Consider the following 20,893-nt stretch of genomic DNA (forward strand, 5'->3'; position numbering starts at 1 on the left):
CAAGCGTTCAGAGTACTCAACCATGAAATGGGGGGATCCAGGTTCACTTCTCTCTTCTGCCTGTGAGAATTCGTAAATGCAGCTTCCATCTCCCTAAAGGGCTGTGCTCATGGATGGCATAGGGTAACAACCCTCCACTGTGAAGGCAGGCCACTGAGCAGAAAGATGTGCATGATCCACGCGATGACAGAGCAGGCAAGACATTGCTAATGTTCCTTAGCTGTGAGGCTGTGGAGCAGGGTTAAGAAATGTTTAGTTTCTGGAACATCATCCGAGTTTAGACTGGAGTTGACAGGACCAGCAAAGTAGCACCGAGATGTTTTGGGGCTTTGCACTCGAGAAGCTAAGCTCTGGGGAGCACTTAACAGCTGCCTTCATAATAGGAGAGCAATCTACTGTAGTATGGGCAACAGCATCTTTGAATTCAGGTTGCTAATTACAAGCTAACTACTGGATCTGGCCTTTTTCTTGTTAGTGCCTTAGTCCTGCCTCTATAAAGCAGGAATATTACTGATCCCATACCTATGAATAAGATGAGGATAAATGCGCTGTGATTTCTTACCCATTACTGGGAGACCTGAAGATACAAATGAGGCAGTATAACAATGACAACAACAACAAAAAACACCTAAATCATCACCAGGCACTTTTGTCTGTGCATTGAAAGAACAAAAACTTCAGGCAAAATAATAAAGTTCCTGACAATTTCTGCCTACGGTAGCTTTATTCCATTAAAAAACAAACAGCACCTCAGAATATGTCACGACTGTACAGGATAACTAAACACAGGCTCTTCTGCACCACTACATGTGGACATTATTACTTTAGCTTGGTCCACTGCTTGGACACTGCCGGCTGGCATCAGCGCTGATGAGCACTTTAATCAAAACCCCACTGGGCTTCTGCACATGGAGGATGAGAGCAAGCTGAATACAAAGCACATCAGCAGCGCCCAGGGACAGGAGCTCGGTGCACCTCAGAAGTAAATCATGTTTTGTCAGACATGGTGTTTTTTGACCGAGGTTCAAACGAGAAGATAATTTTAGTTTTAACCAGTTGGGACAGAAAGGAGCACTGGTAGGTGATGTGTGTGGGCAAAACTGTACAGACGTTTCAAATTCCTAATTTCTTCCTCCTCTGTTTTGTTTTTCTAAGGATTGTTTCATTACATTGCATGTAGGTCACAACTTTCTTATTTAGAGTCTATGCATTTCCTGAATATGCGTATCTATTAAAAGGGTTAGGCAGCTGTGTTTTGTACTTGGCAAAACCTCAGTCATCTTGCTTTCCCTTTCCTATGACAAAACCAAAACCACAGCTAGTTTTGGATTTGAACTCACTCGGAAGTACTGAAAGTGACCTCAGATTTTCCCTGTCTACTTGCAGGAGAGCAGTCACCATGGCATATCAGCTTTTGAGATTGAATCTCCTTCTTGCATGTCCAATAAAGATGGGGCAAAAGCAAGGGCACAGCAAGGAGGAATACGCAAACAGAAGTGCGAAGTGGGTGCCCTCAGCAAGCCAAGTGGAGCATTGGAATACAATCTAGCAAGGAGAACGATCTGTTCTTGATGAATATACCTGGACGCGTTCTCATAAGTCACCCAGACAATTTCTGAAGGCCACGGTGCTGAGCCCACACCAGGTGGCTGTCAGCAGGTATACAGGTCTCATGCTGAGCCATAACATCCACAGGTCACTCCTGCAGCACTGGTTCAGCTCCTTTACGCAGAGACACAGAAGCACCTAAAGAGGGCAAATGCTCAGATTCTTATCTCCTTTTTAACATTTTTTTCTTGATGCTTTTACCTTACCTGTTGTATCTTAAAGACTAGTGTTAGTTACAAGCACTTTCTCTGGCTTCTTAAAAAAGCATCACAGCAGATCAGGACGTGCCAACAGAAGTACAAGAGTCTGGAATAGCAACAGTGAAATGGATTTGTGGAAAATGGTATCAGAATCACGAAAGGAACACCTCCAAAGTTTGGAGAGTTATACCCAGACCCTGTCTAGCACTATTACGTAATTGTGTGTGACTTCTGAATCTAGGACTCTCATTTGCAGATAGGTTGTTTAGTAGAGCTAAGACATGAATATTCAGCCATTAATGTTAAAAATAAAATTTAGAAGGTATTATGACAAAAGGTCAGATGAGTCAAAACGTCTCCAGCTTTAAAAAGGTCTGTGCATGTCCACAAAAAACTACTACTTTTTCTCCAGGATCAGTAGTTAGGATCAATTCTATAAAAGAACAGGGAAAAAAAAAAAAAATAAAGGAAGAAGAAAAGAAGAAAGGCGAACTTCACATTCTGAAAAAGAGCAGATAGCAGAAACCCCATGGTTTCATGGACTGGATTCAAGGAAAGGACTGAGTGGGACAGAGTGGAAACTAAAACTGAAGTGCTGTTTCAAAAATCTACAAGGCAACAGAGACCAACCCAGAAACAGAATGTAAGTAGTTGAGATATAAATCAATAATATCTGCATTGCATAATAAGTACCATATATTTTTCCTTTTAGAAACGGAAGAGTTTACAGTAGGCACCTCTAGAGATGATGTTGCAATGAGATGCGTCTGTGTGTTTCCAGCAAATTTGGTTTAGGTTGTTCGTGCTGAGTTGTGCTGGCATCAAAGAGATGAGACACACAGATCTCGATTCATCGTTATCAGGAGCTTCCTGTCATGTTAGCAGGTTGCTTGTTGCATATTAAAGGCTCAGTTATGAACAAGGGTGGAAACTTTTCAAACATCGCACACCACTAGGCAAACATGAACAACTCTAGGAAAGCTACTGGCATGGACAGGAAACAAAAGGATGATAATTAAATAGAGCCTTCTGCCTTGGACTAAATGATGAGCAGGACAAGTTCTGGCTCTTGTGTAGAGACTAAGATGCAAAATGCTCTGATCATACAGTAGGAAGTGCAATGGACCAAAATTGGGCTGGGCTTTTGTATAAGCAAGGAGAAAATCAAGTGTTAGGTTAGAGCTATTTATTTTAGCTTTGTTCGCCTGGTCAAGTGAGCAAAGGACAATCAGTAACTAGCCTGATAGTTCACTAGTGTTAGGTTTGCAAGCTCATTTTGGATAAGGCAAGTAGACGTGAAAGAATTACTGGAGTATGGCAGTGGAAGAGGACAGGCTGAATGGCAGGTGAGGTGTGCTACTGAGCTACTTTCCTCCGAACCCTGCAAACCCCAACTGCTGATCTCCAAAACCAAAGCAAAAGAATACTCTTTGTCGCCTTGATTTTGGCAAATCCAGACAACCATTTCAGTAAAAATTGCTTGTTAACTAATCCATAATACTACAGGTGTGAGGCGGTGTGTTTTGGTCATGTATTTCAAAGAATAGTTTCTCCAGCAAACAGTGTAACAGCTGTGGCTGATAGAACTGTGTATAATTGTTATCCTCTCCTTGATAGAGACTCACAGATTTAACACTGAGTTTTGGCCTTGTTGCTGGTACCCTGCAGTCAGCCAAGAGCAAAATGGATATCTTTAACATGCTAGAAGCAAAATAAAAAAATCAAGGTCACAAAAGTAAAGGAATTGCAATTACTAGGCTAGAGGAAGGAGCTGTGTCCTACACAGGTACATGAATATCCTTTGGAGGTGACTGTGTCACTGCAGACCCCTGTTTCTCTCATATGGATCTTTCCACAAGACCGAGGATTTGGAAAGGTGGATTCCTATGTCGTCATGAAAGAAGTTCTCAGTAGACCCCTACTTAAAAGCTGAATTCCCAGGAGCATTCTTCCTTTTCGGGTGTCTCCTTTACTGGCAGCTCTGCTCAGTAAGGGCCTGACTGTCTACAAAACAGTCTCTGAAGTCACAGTTCAAAATGCTAGCCTGAGGTTTCTCCTCATACAGAAATCATACGGTCGCACCTGGAAACCACTTTAAGAGTGTGGGCACCCTTAGCTCTTAACATGCAACTGCACGACACACAAAGTATAGCTGCCCTCCGTTGGAAGAGTATGCATTTACAGCTCTTCTACCATGCATGTTTTTGCAAGGTAACTCACCCATCAGAGTTAGTTTTTAAAATATTGAACGCAGTGCTCATGAAGATGCAAAGCTAATCCAATACCAGCTGCATGAAGATGCAGGGTTTGGTACTGGATTTACTTTCATACGAGCAGCACCCCCTTATGGGGCAGAGCAGGCTCCCGCCAGCTGCCTTGCCAGCCCTTCTCAGCAGCAGCCTGGAAGGCTTAATCCTAAAATTGTAGGGCCATTCAGTGCCCTTCTCTGTCGATTCAATCGCTGGTCTGTCTGCTCAGGCTTTCAGCGGGCGTGCCAAGTGAAGTGGTGGTTTCGGTGATGCACACACCTGACCGCCAGGAACTGGAAGGAGACCACCGGCTTGTTTCGCGCCGGTTACTGAGCAGCCGCTGGAGGTTTGCAGCTTTCCGTCACTACCAGCTTGGACAGGATTCAAACCAGCGACCTCAAGCGAAAACCATCCCTCCTCGATTGCCCAGCTCCTGACGCATCCCATCCTCTGTGCGCTCTCAGGAGCGAGCAGGACAGCTCCCTGTTGCAGAACAGCAGCCTTAGAGTGGTTTTTAAAGAAACGTTTTTGCTTTTCTGGGCTTGAACCCAAAATCCTACTTGGAGTCACTCACACTCATGTCAGCAGAACAACACAGCCAAACATAAAAGTTCTTTTTTTTTTTTCCTTTAATTAAACTGTTTTTCTCTCAGGTCAAATGTGCGTATTAGCTCCAAACTAAGAACAAGCACCGGTGAATGTTGCCAGTGAAATTTAAAATCCACTTGAAATAGCTTTACTTTTAACAGAAAGTATCATCTTTTACTGGACGCTTCCTCACCAAAGCAACTGTTAGAATTGAAATAGAGCAGATTTCTAGACTATCAAGTGCAAAAGACATATTCTCTCTGCTTTCCTCCTGCCTTCAGAAGAAATACAACATCCTCATTTGTCTATGCTGGGTTTAACTTTTTTTTTTTTTTTTTTTAATGGGCGTGCCAAAAACATACCCATTTGCCACAACTGCTCAATTCATTCCCAGGACCATTACAAGCTTCTCTGGCAAAAACCGTTCTGTCATGTCGCTGGCTGAGAAGCTCTGCAGAGAGTGGTGTTCCTAGTTTCATTCGTGGGCAGAAAGTCCAGGCACCAGAGGAACAATATTTGCACCCAGCCCAAACGCCTCAAAGTCCTCAGCTGCCAGCAACCTTCACCAAAAAAGACCCTTGCCGCGGGTGCTCTCCTGTACGGGGGCCAGGCTTTTTACAGAGTGTGGGGTACAGTAATGCTGGAGAATGACAAAAGAGAGGCAAAAATAGAGTGGAAGCACACGTCTACAGCTCATTAACTGACTTCAGATGACACCAGCTTGCTCGTAATTTTATGTGTGTATGTGTGCTTTTTTCCCCTCAGCTTTAGCAGGGAATGTTTTATTTGCTTACTGAAGTTTTCACATGCAATATGTTGTTGCTGTTTTGTTTTGTTTCTTAAATCCCTTACCTATATATTTATTATAGACAGATATTATACCCTCGCAGTAAAGAAACACTGCAAAGTGCTAGTTAACTTCTCAGAGCTGACTGAATAATACCATAAATACAAGGGTACTGAAATGACAACAATAAAGGGATCTGTACTTTGAACAATAAATATGAACTGTAGCTGTGCTTTGGATTTTGTGCATGCTCTAGCTAATAGGTATTCAGCTTGTGTGGGCCACTGACATTTAAATAAACACATGTGCAGTCCAAGGGGGTTGGCTGCAGAGCCTCTTGTCAATTGAATCCAGCCCTGGGAACACGAATAGAACAGCACAGGATTGCAGAAATTCCACGCTGGGCCAGCCCTTGGTGGTATCTCTCCTGAAAGCATAAGACATCCTCCATGGGGGGGAAAAAAAGTGACAATGGGGATGAGGAGGGGGTGGAAAACCCCGAAAACATGTGGATTCAAAGAGATGCTGTGAATATTGCTAATGAAAATGTCTGCCCTTTGCTCAGGGAGCACTCAGCTTCTCTGGAACTGAGCTAGCCAGTCAACCTTAATAACATTCATACACTGCATCAGGAAATAGAAACAACAGCGTCAAAAAACGCCTTTTAAAGAAAGTCTTTTTTTTTTTTTTTTCCTCCAAAGCAAGGCCACGGTACACTGATGTAAATCCATTCAAGAAACAGACATATGGGTTGACAGGATGCAGAAGGATCTGGAGGCAAACACTTTCTGCAGTGCACGTGCTTCTGAGGCCACCTCTGCATGCACAGACTGGCTGGATTATGGTGGAGTAAGTCTGACTGCATTGCTGGAAAAGGCGAGGACTAACGCTGCAAATCTTTCTTTTCCCGTTCCAGCAAACCATTTGGTAGTTCTCAAAATCAAAAATACCTCGGCAGTATCAGTCACACAGAGAGGCTACAGGCTAGACTGTAATACTCAGCACCTCATTGCAAAATAACAGAAGGTAGAGGAAGGCTGTGAGGTGCCCCAAGCACTTGTTTAGTACGGAGCACGTAAACCACAGGTGATGCCATAAGCATCTGTGGGACTTCAAACACTCTCCATCAGTGTCACGGAGAGCACCGTTTCCCATCCAGATGTTAGCTTTTCCCACCACCACAGCATACCATCACAGGTGAGGGGTAGCCCAGGCATAAGACAACACCAACTCCAGGGCTGTCAGCCTCTGAAAAGGGAAGTTAAAATAAAAATAATAATAATAATAATAATAATCCAAGGGGGAATTCAGTGAACTACTTAAAGTCTAGTTTTAACACTGAGTAAAGCAACAGAGGCTACATAACCGTATTAAAGATAATTAGAGAATTAGGCTGAAAAAAACACGCTTCTGGTAGCTAGAATCATGCCTCCTGGGGAATTCTTTGTGGGCATCAATGCATATGTAAGTAGGGGCAGTTTAGCTGATACAGTGTACTATGGTTTCTCAAAAGCTCTCTCGCCAGGGGCTCCTAGGAATTTAATCTCTCCTGGGATTAGAAGGGAGGTTCTCAACTGAATTTAAAACCGGTAGAAAATAGGGAGGGACAGGTAAGAATAAATGGTTATTTTTCACAGGGGAGACAATCCCAGTGGAATCCCACAGCAATTTGGGCTGTGACATGGGTTGCTCTCAGAGCAGAAATGATCGAGAAAAGGGATACAGCAGCAATCTGCTGAGGATTGCAAAGAAAAAAAAATAACTTAGAACAGCAGAAACACCCTTCTGCAAAGAGCTGCAGGAGGACTGAGGGCATGGTGTTAAAACAGAGTATCGGGTGCTGATAAATAGCAAGCAGCACATAACCAAGCTGGCCTCACCATGGTTTCTCCATTTGCTGTTACCCACTCAGGAAAGAGAGGCTAAATCAACAAGAACACCAGTTCATTCCCAAGCGGTGAGCGAAGAGGGGAACGGAGCATGAGGAGCTGCCAGGAAATGGCCTGAGAAGTCCCCCCCATCAAGGTATTGGTTAAGCCTGGCCAGTTCCTCTGCTGCCTGAAAAAGAGGTGACTTCTTGATCTCGGTGACGTTTTCTGTCGAATCAGGAAGCACCCGGTGGTAGTGGATGTATTTATTGTCACTCCCTTCAACATTATACAGAGCAGTGCCTGATGCACATCCTTAGGCAGGCAGCAGACTGAAAACCACAACGAAGCACTTTTTCCTGCACATTATGGACTTTGCTACCATAGGTGGCTGCGGAGGCCAGAAAAGTAAGTGTGCTCCAAAGGCAGTTAGCCAGAATAATGGAAAGCAAGCTGAACAAAAAGGTCTAGGGAACTTAAAAACGGAGAGGAAACCTCTAGCTCAGTGAGCTGTTAAACTACAGCCTGCTGGGAGTGGTTGCTGGAGTCAGCGTAACTCCTGTTTTTATGCTCCTTCCATTAAGTATCCACTACCAGGCAATGTCAGAGACAGTGTGCGACGCTTTGGTCTGTCTTAGTACAGCTGTTCCTGTGTTTCACAGATTAACTTTGGATCCAGACATAATGGGCACAGAAGGAAAACACTGAAAAAAAAGTCTGGGAGAGAATGTCTAGCATGCGTTCCTAATGGAGCCAATGCTTTCAAAACTGTTCATCTAAATATAGTTTCTAAAAAACCGCTGAAGTCAATAGGGTTTAGGCAGGGATGTAACTTCTAAAGCATGCTACTGGTGCAGGAAAAGAGGATTTGGAGCAAGGGGGATTTTTCCTAGAACAGCCTTCTTGGTGGGGAACAATCAAAGGCAGGACCTCGTGGGAAGCATCCAAGAGGCCAGGCAGATGAAACAACCACAATAATCAAGTCTCCAGAATCAATGGCTTCTCATCAGCAAAGCCATTTATACCTTCTAAAGGAAATTAAGGATGAAATAATTGAACTACCAGCCATGCCTGAGACCTGTCATCCTAAGCTGCCTTAGCACCAGAGGACTGGGTAGATCTAATGTTCTCCAAGTCTACATTTAAGAACAGAGAACATATGGATGAGTAAGGATATAACCATGGACAGGCACAGCATGGCTTCTGCTGCACCAAAATATGGCAGCTGGGTGAAGGAGTTGGCAAGTGTATGGATAAGGGAGGCACAGTGGCCTAATCTACTTCAATTTCCCAAAAAGTTTCCAGTATTTTCCTTCACCAAGTGCTCTGAGATGCCATGGCATAAGAGGGAAGGTCCTTGCACATATTAAAAATAATAAAACCCAAGAAAGAACAGGAAGCAGAAGGTGCAAAGCTAATGTTAGCTGAAGCTGGCAATCCAGAATTAACTAGGATATTTCAGTACTTGCTCTCTTCTGCTTTCGCAGGAACAGAACAGCATAGCTGCCGTCTCACTGCTGCCCACCACCACGCTGGTGGAGCCTCTTCCCTTGCAGCAGCCGCAGTCTCCTGTTGATTTCACTGAAGCTCTGGCTCACCTTCCTTGTCAAGGAATGAGATCTCTGGTTTGGTTTTCAGCTCATTTGCTTTTTTCTGTAGCAGTTTGATTTGTGGTTGCTAGCAATACCTCAGCGGCTGCTCTGCTGCATAGCAGAGGTTCCCTGAATCGCCATCAGCCTTATTCAAACAGTCTTACTGTGCAGGCAGCAGGCCTTGTTGGAAAGATATTCAGTCTTTTGAAACAGGTTGGAAATCAAGTTCACATTCTTCTATACTTTTTTTTCCCCCCCCCAGTATCCTGGATGAGGTTGCTTTGCAGGACATTTCACAAGTGGACAATTCCCAAGTATTGCTTTTTTTTTTTTTTAATTCAAAAACATCCATTTGCCAGACATTTCCCAGAATACGCATTTCTTGGAGAAATATTCCAGACTGCATCGATGCCTGCAACCAGCCCCACACATGCACACATGCTGAAAGACATTATGGGATGCCACCAAGCACGTCCTGCCCAGGGGGAGCTGGAGGCAATGCTGAGGCTGATGGATGCACCTGCCTGGGCTGACAGCTCTGTTCAGGAAAACGACGGTGCTGGTTTACGTGGAGGTGCGTGCCCATCTCTGACTGGATTCTGAAAATCTAGAGGTGCTGCTGAAACCATGACACAGAGAAAGAAAAGGCAGTGTGTTGGGGGATACAGTATGTCAGGGGGTGCAGAATTGACCTGGAAAAAATGGCTTAAGTTCTGCAAAACCACTGAGAGGAAGAGGATGCTGCATTTATTTACAGGAAATGCCCTTCTCTACACTGAACACAGTCCTGACTCCACTAGTGCCCTCCTTCTTCTGAAAGACCAGTCTGGGGCAAGATGCACGTATGCAGAAATCCATTCAGTGCTCACTGAGGTCAACAAGACTCCTGTTGATACCAACAGATATTGGCGCAGCCCCCAAGTAACTCTACACTTGGGCCCAGACCCGAAGTTAGCCGTGGGTGTGCCCGAAGCCCCCAGCAGGATTCCACCATAGCCAGCCCATTTGCAGCACTTCTTTTGGGGACCAGTCCAGCCCTGCAGGAGTGGGACCTGGACCCCAGCCCCACTGAGCCACCCAGCGGGAAGCACAGCAGCGGTGCCAAGCCTAGGAGCGGTCTGAGGGAATATATGCAAACACCTGCCTGAAGGCAACTGCACGGGGACCGCCAACTCGTTTTCCACAGACTAGAAAATATTTACTATGATTTCCATTCCCCAGCAAGCGAGGCTCAGATGTCATATTGATTGGGTGCAATGTAAGAAGCTTGACAGACAGAAACGATGCGGAGCAATCTGGAAAGCACGGGAAGCTGGGCTCCACAGAACAACGCGTATTTTTCAATACAACCACACGCAAGCCTCTGCGGGTAGGAACAAGAGGACACATTGCATTTTTAGGACAAGGGACTGAGCTCATTGGGGACTGAGCAAGAGAGTCCCTGGCAAATAACCAGCTGCACAGGTACCTGCAGGAAGAAAAAGGGAGAGCTCACTTCAGTGCTTGGATGAATGCAGAGCAGAAAATCAGCACAAGGCTTTGGCAAGACCATGGCTGGAAGAGCACAGGAAGCACATCTGGAAAGCAGCTCCTCAGGAAAGAGCCACAGATCTTAGCTGAAGCCTGGAAAACCTGCCCTTAAGCCCGAGGCTGAAGCAACTTGTCTCCTCTTTGGCTGGAGAGATGCTCTGACCTGTCCACAATGGCCTGTATTGGAAGAGCAGGGGGAAACTTTTCCTGCACAAAGGGTCCATGGAATTTGGGAGAAAGAGGCTCAGGAGAGCACTGCCAGAGCACAGTAAGACTCAGGCTCTGGATGACCAGAGAAAGCGCTGATGTGTTAGCAGCGAGAATTGAAACAACTCAGCCACGCGGCAGAGCTCTCCCTAGCCACTGTCAGACAAGTCTGTAAGTCCAAAAGAGATGTTTTCCTAAAAAAATGGGTCTGAGAGGGCCCCCCCAGGAAGCCTTCTGTTTAAGAACCTGCATCCTTTCCAAGGATTACTACAACACCTGCTTTCTTGAGGAAGATTATGTTTTCTACCCTTAGGTTTTCACAGAGTTGACAGCATAGGGTTCCCAGACCGGCTATATTATTTTCTTCCCATGTATCACTAGACAATCTAATTTCTTCATTTGTCTGTAGTTATCAGATAGTTGAATTTATTTTAGTTAGGGGAGTATTTCCTTCAATAGCTGAAGATAGCCAAATGCCCAAAAAGATCATTTTAATTCTGTGAGAAGCCATTCTACGATATTATGATAATATCTGCTATATATTTTGACGATCTACTGCTATGCCTTAGGTTCTGTGTTGAAACAGCTGACTTGTGTTATCGAGCATTATGTAGATTTGTTTACACTCAGCTGAGTTATTGCTAAAAAGTAGTCTTAGCCAAGCATCATAGGACTATACTTCTTTGTGATGGAAAGGTGGTACAACTGGACTAGAACCAAAGCTGTAACTCTACCTGTTCCTTGATGGACTGATTGCTGTTATCAGGGAGCCCTATAATCCTTACCTGCAACAGGAGACACTGCTCGCGTCCACAGCACAGGATCCACAAAATGACAAAAAAGACTGTCCACCCTTTAGGGAACTGCCCCTTTCTATATCCAACAAGACAGCAAATCAAATTTAATTCAAATAAAATTACTGCAGATAGTGGCTGCAAATAGTACTGTTCGCGGCCATACAGGAAATTATACTGGAGAGGAAAAGGGCTTGAGAATATGGGGGCAGGGAAACATCTTGTCTGTGACTGAGACAGAAACAAGGAGCTACAAGACCTGGATAAAGCACATGGTATGGTGACAAATGACTGAAATTTGGTCCTAAAACCACCCCTTAAACGTTACTCTGGAGCAGAGACATGCTCCAGCAGGTACCTACCTATGGGCCAGAAGGACCTGCCTGGGACCATGCCTATAGTCTCACCAAAAGCTGTCCTGCAGCAAGAAAACCTGGGTGACCCCCATCTCTGGTTCTATCTCTGGAAAACAATCCACTGATCCACCAGAGCCACCACAACTGCACTTGTTGCAGGAGCCGGGTCTTGAGTTGTGAGGCAGAGAAACCTCTCGAGAAGCCCCACGTTGCAAAGCAGTATCTTCGCTTCCCTCCCAGTTAATTTATTTCCAGATTTTTTAGATGGATTCTCTTGTGACCTCTTATTCCTTGACAGTACTGCCCTTTCAGTAGGAAACCCATCTCCTTCACTGGTCCCAACTGGCACTGCTGAAAAACAACCTTTCCCTTGCAAGTTAATTATAGGACAAAGCTGTTGTCTGCTTTACTCCTTCCTCAGGCAATGAGACACTTGGCCACAGGGCTCCCTGGTGCAGTCAGTCTCATTTCGGAGGTTGATAAGAGTAAGAGGGAGAGAAATCAGAGGATCCACGTGGTTATGTTGCCCTCGCAGGTCACCTGTAGAGCCAGTAGCCACTGGCCCTTGCTATTGCTTTCCAGGGCCTCTGGCTAGGAACACTTGTGATCTTAAGATTAGCGCCTATGCCACTTTACTCACACCTTACTCATTATACATGCTGCCAAGTACACAGACACTCCTGAGTCAGCCCCTTGAACGGAGCAAGCTTGGAGAACCTGAAAAGACTGTGGATGTTGTTTAAATTCAAAACGTGTGTGGTCTGTCTGGGGTAAGGTCCATGAAGCTCCTCAAGTTTTGTTCAAACACCTCTATTCCAAAATACATGCTCAGTAGCCAAATGATTTGTCTATAATTCCTTTAAGCAGCATTCCCAGAGAGGATGGGAAGTGTTTTTAGGAAAGCAAAATATTTCAGCTGAATGAGCTGGAAAGGAGGTAAGATCCACAAGGGTCTCACCTGGCTGGCAGAGGAAGCCAGGAACACAAACCTGGGGGTCACAGCCCCAGCCAGCTGGAAGGCTGCCTCCTCTTGCACCCTGAATTTTCAGGCACTGACGGTTTTAATATTTGTTCTTTCTAGATTGCCGAAGCAGCAATAAATCCTAATCCACAGATTCTACTACCAGCATGTGAATCTTTTATTACCAGATACCTGCTGAGAGTTGCCTGTGTTGATATTTTACTGACAGCAGAACACTTCATACCCTGTTATTATCTGAAACCACCTGGAAAAATAACACATCCAGAAAGCTGCCATGAAGACATCCTGAAGATGGAAGCTGCCATCAATGATGCTGACACTTCAGGATGTAATCTAGGACACTATTCATGGTTAGACCATCTATGCTAGCTCAAAACAAGTTCAATTAATTGTATCACTGGAAGCCAGAGTACTGTTCATAAGGTAATGGTCTTTTTTTATTTTATTTTTTTACAGACACTATGAACTATATCTTTATGAGCACCCAGATTGCATACTACTCTTGCTTTAATGTGCTCACATTTTCTTACTCTTGCTTATCCCCTTGTTATATGAACTGTAATCATACCTGCCTTGCAGTGCTCCAGTGAAATTGTCATATCTGAGTGCAAGTTGCTACGGGCCTGATTTAAATTCTCTTCTGATGGGCTGAATAGTCTTTTCCAGTCCTAATAACGTCCTGAAACAATCCCACTATTCCAGTGAGAAAAGCAGGCTGCTTCACAGCTAGCAAGCAATTTTGCACTGGTTCAGTGTATAGGAAGACTCAGGTCCTTTGAAAGACAAAGGTAAATGCAAGTTAAACCATATATTGACAAGGTAGTGTCACTGTTTCCCCCCCACTCTTTATAATGTTTCCAAAATACTCAAACTTATTTTTTCTCCTTTTGTTCTCTCCCACATAGCAAATATTAATCCCTCCCTCCCTCCCCCAGCTAGCCCCTTGCCACGAGCAGAGATGAAATAAACAGCTGGGCTGCTCCTGCCAAGAGCAATTTCACCTCCCAGCAGTGCCAAAAACACCGTTGCCTGCATCCTGGCATCAGCCGTTTCAGCACAGCCTCACGAACAGGATTTGCACGGCCAGCAATAGAAAGAACTTGGCTTTTCATGTGTCCGACCAAAATAATGTCTATTTAAAAATACCCCTGGCAAGGGAATGTCTCAGAGCACCTTAAAACATACATCAAGCTACTTAAAATCTGCAGGGACTCAACAAGACATCAGAGCAGAGCCGTTTAACTTCACAGACAGCAAAGAGGGTCATTGTTAGAGCTGCACGGGAAGAAAAGCACTTCCTTTTCAAAGGGGAGTCGGAAATTGAGTTTAGTTTCAAGGAGGGTTTTTTTGGTCAGCCTGAGGTTTGGGTTTTCTTTTTTTAACCTCCCCAGTGGAAGGGGAGGCAGCCAAGCTCCAGGACTGTGCTGCCAGCCAGCTCTGCAAGGAGAAGCTCTTTGCCCAGCAGCAGAGGACTCTGGAAGCAGATGTAGAGGCAATCTTCTCTTCTACCCAGCAGCCAGCCAGGAGAAAAGCAGCATGAAAATAGGTAAGCATCCAAGGAAACCTGTTTGGGTTCCCCTACACCCTCCTTGAAGTCAAACTGAGCCAATGAAACATATCAGCTTCAACACAAGCAGATTTCCCCCATCAGTGTTACCTGCCACCAGGAGAGTTTCTCACGGAGGTGACGAGTTGCAAGGAGCAGGTACAAACAGCAGAGGTTGTCCCAGCAGGAGCCAGGAGGTAGACCAGTTACACACAGATCTCCCAGGTGCTCTGCCCTTCAAGAACAAGTTCCAGCTCCTGCAAAAACACACTGTGTTAGTAAGTGCAATTTATGCAGTCTGAGGTGAGAGGAACTGATAACAAGGAGACATCAGCAGGAAAGAACATGCTTTCTGCTGAGGCTTAGCTTGAAGGAAAAAATAGGGAGATGTGTCTTTCCTGGGCTGGAAATGTCATGGATACTGGAGCAACAAGCAGAATATTTTGGGAGAACTCAGTGCCAGGAAGGCATGCTGAGATCCCTGGGTTGCAACACCAGCAACCATTTTACAAGCCTCACACAGTCTCCTGCTATCACCTTGAGGACAGCAGCCCCTCCGGGGGGCCTAGCAGCGAGGAACAACACTTATTAACACAGACCACACCAAAGAGAAGCCAGGTCCAGAGAGAGGCTTCCTGCTGTCTCCACCTTCTATGGGAAGTTTCTGATCCTCTTTCCGTATCTATGAATGTTATGGGCTAAGACAGCAGAACAAGAGCCAGCAGAGAGAGGCAACAAGGATTTCTACCAAAGGTCCTGCTACAGAAGGGTCCAAGTACAAAACGCATACAGAACTGGCCATAAGCAGCAGAGATACAGAAAAGAAATGTTTTCTAGGCCTGCCAAAGGGAACAGAGTGGGAAGGGATGCTATTGCCAGGATTATACCTGCATCAGCCAACTGTGGTAAGAACAGCAAGAGTGGTAGCCAGGACAGTGCAAGGCATAGGGCATATTGGGCCAAGAGTTAGCAATGGGATTAACAAGGTACAAAGCTGAAACACCTGCAGTTAATCCTGAACCTGTTGCAACTAGTATAGAGATGTTGGCTTTCAGGAAGGATTCCTGCAGATGGAGAAAGCTGTGGACATCAGGAGGTGTGATGCTAGAGGGATGACTCCAGGCAGCCAGGATAGAAGTGCCCATGGGCACAACCCAAAGAGCAGCCACTCAGCTGCAACAAGTACACAGGGACAAGGCACAGGGTGGCTTTTGTGGAAGGAGAGGCACAACCCAGGTGAAATCAATGTCATGTTTGCAGTAGTAAGAGTTCTAGGAAAAGGTGTTGGCTGCATAGCCCCAGCAGATATGAAGACGTTTCATATACATGGACTACAGAAGAAAACCAGTACCAGGTACATTGCCAGCATGTTCGGTTGAGGCCAATACTAGAAGCAGAGGAGCCTAGGAAAAGCTTGCAGTTCAACAAAAGAAAGAGAAAAGACAAATTGCGTTAGCAACAAAGAATAGCAGAGCATTGCACATAGACCCACAAGCTTCCCTTGCAGCAACCACACACAGACAAGCTGAAAACCAGTTCAAAGACCGCAAGAAATGAGGAACTACAAGGTTTAACATGAGCTAAGATAATCAGTTGCCATGCTCCAAATTACGCATTTCTCCTCTGCTGAGGAGCTGACCAGAGAGCATCTACTTGAAGCAGTAGTGCAGTACTAGAGCAGTGGATTCACAGAGTGAAAAGGTTGTTCTACATCCATGGCATACCTATTTTAGGGTTTTACTTTGTGTAGCTCTGTTCTGATCTTGCAACACAGATGCCCATTAAAGTCAGTCAGGCATCACAGCCCCAATCTGAAAGAAAACATTACTGTAAATGCACCCATAGTTAATGTGGTCTGCCCCCATGCTGAGTCCGTGCTACATGGGAGCCCACAGCGGTGCAGTTAGCACAGATGTTCCAGCATCTGCTGTGCTCGTCGCTGGGATGGTGCCAGCATCAGCACAACAAGAAGGGGCTCGGAGAGCGTGGGTCTGTATTTGTGTCAGAAACCGTTTGCTCAAGTTTTCAGTTTTTAGGGGATGCAGCATTAACCAGGAAAAAAAAAGCGGGGGGGGAGGTGTTCTTGCAGGAAATAGCATGTGTGGCTTTCACATAGCACCCAGAGCTTTGTCCAACTTTGAGACTCATGAAAGGTCGTGTTTTGCCACTCTGTCCCCCTCTGTTTCCCCAGCTTAGTGCTTTCTCTGCTGGTACTTTGCCTGATCACCTGCCTGTGCTCTACCTCTGCAGCCCTGGAGCACTGTGAATATGAGAGGAGGACAAACAAGCTTGTTATTGATGTGTTTTGGCATTGCTCCATTTATTATTGATGCAGTGGGTAAATGATGGCCTGTTGTCCATTTCCCCCATTGTAAAGTGTTAATATCAATTATTAAAAATAGTCTGAGGCATGAAATATGGGGCATGAAAGCACGTGCCTGTGAGTGATGGGCACAGCTATGATACAGCTACATCCAAGCTGCATCCTTAATGTGACAGCTCTGAAGGCTGGTGCTAACTGTTCGTACAAGCAACGGCAGCCTCTGCAGTGCCACTTCCTTCCCCTGGGCACGGCTGGAGGAGTACTGTCTGGAAGTGAGAGGCTGACAGGTAGAGCTTTCCAAGGCAAACTAAAGATGTAACCCTGCTGCAGGCCCCTAATTCTGTAGGGCATCAGCTGCCAGAACCACACCACTTCTGGAGGCAGCTCATGGTCACATGCAGGAAGGCAAGACCCACATCAGGACCAGGGAAAAAAAGAAAAAAAAAAAAATCAAGTGCCAGCACTTATTTCAAGTCCCAGTTACTATGCTCTGCAGGAAAGAAGACTCCCTGGGGCTGGAGCACATTCTCCAAGGAGGAGGAGGGCCTGATCCTTGCTGTGCTGTAGGAAGTCTCAGCCTCTGGCTCCAGTTCAGCCATTTCATGTCATCAGTTCTGCATGGGACGCCTCAGATGCCCAACAGCCACTTTGCTGTTTTGCTTGGAGTTCTGTTTGCATGCAGACAGGTGATGCTCAAAGCCTGCAGCTTAGCCTTTGTCACCTCCAGGGCAACATGCCATCACTTCCACCCCTCATCAGCATGGGCATGCCCCTGTTGTAGCAGGGGAAGGAGCAGAACCATGTTCTCCCACTCCTCGAGGGCCCCCATAACTTGTACCCCACCAACAGAAGGAGCAATCCCCTTTGTTTTGGACATGCTGTTGGAGAACAGCAACATGGAGCAGCACAGCAAAAAGACAGGATGTTAAACTCTTAAATTTGCAGTGTGCTGCCTCAGGAAAAAAAAAAATAAAAAATGATGAGGTGAGAATCACCAAAGCCAGGCTTGCAGCAATCTCATGAGCTTCATGGCTCCATGAGACAGAGGGCCTGTCATGTGACGGAGATATTTTAACTAGTGTCCCTTGGCTAGATAGAAAACAGTTCTTAAAACTGCACACCCAGAGCACAGTTTTCCCTCCCTCTCTCCTCCACCCCCTTCTTTCTGGGGATGGCAGGCGAGGAGCAAACGCTGGGTTTATTCATCCCCTCTCCATTGATTGCAGTGTGCGTCACCGACTGCACGAGTGTGGGAGGTGCAAGCGTGCCTCACAGCCAAATCACCAGCCTTTCAGCTTAATAACACCTCAGGGGATGTGGGCTCTCTTCCCCTTTTCAAAATAAAAACAGGAGAGGAAATAAATGTTCCAATAATATAAACCAAAATGAAGGGGGGGAAAAAAAAACCTACACAGCAGGAGGTGAGGGAAAAAATCAACACTTGGGAAATAAAAAACATTTAAATTTCTTTTGCATTAGGCAGAAAAGAGTTAAGTGTCAGGGGTGGATGGAGGCTGGTGAGGATCCTGTGAGGATGCTGGGTGACACAGGAGGAGGTCACTGGGTAGCATGGGACCCGGAGAAGGACTGTGCCACTGCTGTCCGGCCAGGTGACACACAGTTGGAGCACAAGCCACCGAACACAAAGAAGCTGGGCAAGACGACGCTTAAAACCACAAAGAAGCTGCTTTGCCAGACCTGGCCAGTTCAATGGGCACCTGTGCATTTTTGGGAGCTCTCTCTGTTGGGATGGCTTAAAGGCTCAGGATGGAGCCCTGGGGAGAGCCTGAAGCCAGACGTGGGTGTTGAGGTGATTTCACTGCTGGCAGCCGCTGGCCGAGCATCTCCGAGCCCTGCAGACCAAACACCAGCACCGGCAGAGGCCCTGTGGCCTGCTGCCCTGGGGGCAGGCCGTCCACCACGCGGCTGCAGGCCGCTGCACGCTTGCTCTCTGATATTTTTATCCCTGAAGAGCTGACACAATAGCCCAGGCATGCTGATCAGGCAGACACAGCTCTAGGCTTTTATTAGAGAGCTGGCATTTTGTTTGCTCGGTGATTCAAAGTAGCCTCTGCAGGCCTGCTACGGTCCGTGGGCTGGGAGGCTGTACCAGCGGCTGGCAAGGCCCCGATACCAGGCCAGGGGGGCTCACAAAACCCTCGACTTTCCCCTCAAGATCTCCAACAGTGCGTTCATTTACTCTCATTGCGATGAAAAATCCAAAAGCACAAGTGCTTGGCGCCGTGGGAGGACAGGGGACTCCAGGAGCCTGGCCTCCGTATGCACAAGGAGCAGGGGGATGCTGCCCACCCGCGGGCAGCCACGTGCCGCCACACGCCGGCTCCTCTGCCCGTGCCGAGGAGCCCACGTTCCGGCAGGAGGATGATGTTTTTCTGAATGCATCCCCATTTATAATGAGACATTACTCACAAGCTGGAGAATAAAATAGAATAATAGCATCTATCAGCGTTAGTCATGTTTTAAATGCTTACCTTTCAGAGCAGCATGGGACTTGATAGGATAATCTTCCCATAGACACGTAGGAAGCTCTCATTGAGGGACACGGCCCTGTTGGCAAATTATAGCTTGCTGCTCTTTGTGCTGCTACTCTGGATACTTCTGCCAGGGGGCTGAAACTGGGAGTAGGGGGAGTCTGCAGACCCTTACAAATAGGTTCAGAGCACAACAGGAGGTTTCTGGAGTTTTCTGAACCCCAGATACCACAATGCTTTTGGCTCTTGATGCCAGGCCATACCTGAGCAGTTTTCAAAAGGCTTTTTAATCCCCTTCCTCTAGTTTTTTTAACTCCAGCATATTCAAAGACATATTTCTTGGCCCAAACAAACCCTGCATTCCTGGAAAAGTACATGCACCGATTTAGAAGAACAAACTCATTTTGCACATGTGGAACCAGGGCTCAAACTTCTGTGAGCAAGGAATGCTGCAGCCTCCCGCAAGCATCATGTTTGGGATGCCTTACCAGAAGCGGCTAGGAATTTTGCAAAGAGGCAGATTAAGCTGGGAGAATAAAGTTTTGTCTCAAACCCCAAAATGTTCCACTAGTGCATCTGTTTTGGTGATCCCCTGACAAAAAGCAGAAACCCATTTGCTGGGAAAGCCCCACTCTCCAGCATCCTATCTGGGGTCTGCCCGTTTGGGGAGTACAGTGAGACAAACTGGCTCAGCACCAGGACCACTCTTTCATTTGAGAAAATTCATTATAGGATTTCAGTTCTGTGAACAACTGGTATCTTTTTTTTTTGCCCATGTTCGAGGCATGGTAAAATCTGCCAAACAGTCTTTTCTGTATGCTTAAGGAGATGATGGAGAGGAAATTTGGTTCCCAGTCAGATGCTCTTAACCAATTTCAGCACTGGCGAGACACAAGAGAATAGCAATTTTGCACAGCAGTGCAGTGATGTTCCCCGTAGCCTCCTGCAGATCTGAGAAAGATTTCTGTGACATATTAACCAAACAGTGCAGAGGAGGTGGGAGAAAGGCTGGTGCCTCATGCTGTGTCCCTGGGAAGACCCCACTAAGTTGGCTCACCTGGGATAAGGGCATTTTGTCCTTGCTGGCTGCCAGCCCTTGGCCAGCAGAGGAGGTCACCTCACTCCATGCCCATTAGATGGGAGGTGCAAATTCTTCCAGCTCTGTTAGAAAAGACAGGCAGCCTCAAGGACCACAAAACCCCACCTGGTGTTCTCACCTAAGGCCTTCTTTTCCAAAAAAAGGGGTTGAGGAAAGCAAAAAGAGAAAGAGGTACAGAAGGATGCTGCTCCTCACCCAGGCTCACACTGTGGGGACTGATATCCTCAGGCTGAAGGAAAGGCAGAGAGAGGCTGTGACCCATCAGCAAGGAGCAAGGCCATGTCTGCCACTGCATGGCTGAGCCATCAGCCTGCTGATCCTCTGTGGGACTGGTCCGGGAATTAGGAAAAGCAGCAAGTGATTGACATGATGGAGCTCTTAATGGGGAGACCGTGTCCCCACATGCCTCCATCCCTCCTGGGACCACGGAGCTGCTCAGCACATCAGGGCTGCAGATCCTGGTCCCCACTGCAAAGAGGGGATGGGAGAGCAACAGCTTCCCCTTTAAACTAAATAGGGGTAAAAAAAAAAAAAGTATTCTGCACGTTTTCAAGCATGAGACTCCCATAGAAATGGTCCCCGCAATGTTTAAACCATTTGGGCTCCTTCCTTATGCTGTTTCTAAGTTTGAAGAATGCCTGCTGGGTATGATTAATATTCCTCCTCCTACAC

General features: G+C 46.2%; 1 long non-coding RNA gene across 3 annotated transcripts; it reads right to left on the reverse strand.

Moving 5' to 3' along the window:
* Positions 1–633: 633 nt before the first annotated feature.
* Positions 634–16,090, reverse strand: LOC308197842. 3 transcript variants are annotated; one of them, XR_013953362.1, is made up of 4 exons: positions 15,195–16,090; positions 14,419–14,564; positions 13,330–13,534; positions 634–1,746 (listed from the first exon to the last, which is right to left on the reverse strand). It is a non-coding gene; the product is annotated as an uncharacterized lncRNA (long non-coding RNA). The 3 variants fall into 3 exon arrangements; XR_013953363.1 differs by lacking the exon at positions 634–1,746 and adding an exon at positions 5,870–6,680; XR_013953364.1 differs by lacking the exon at positions 634–1,746 and adding an exon at positions 8,350–10,360 and having other exon boundaries at positions 15,195–16,087.
* Positions 16,091–20,893: the final 4,803 nt, after the last annotated feature.

The sequence above is a fragment of the Anser brachyrhynchus genome (assembly GCF_964034855.1).
Source record: "Anser brachyrhynchus genome assembly, chromosome: 7".
In the NCBI taxonomy this organism is placed as follows: Eukaryota; Metazoa; Chordata; class Aves; order Anseriformes; family Anatidae; genus Anser; species Anser brachyrhynchus.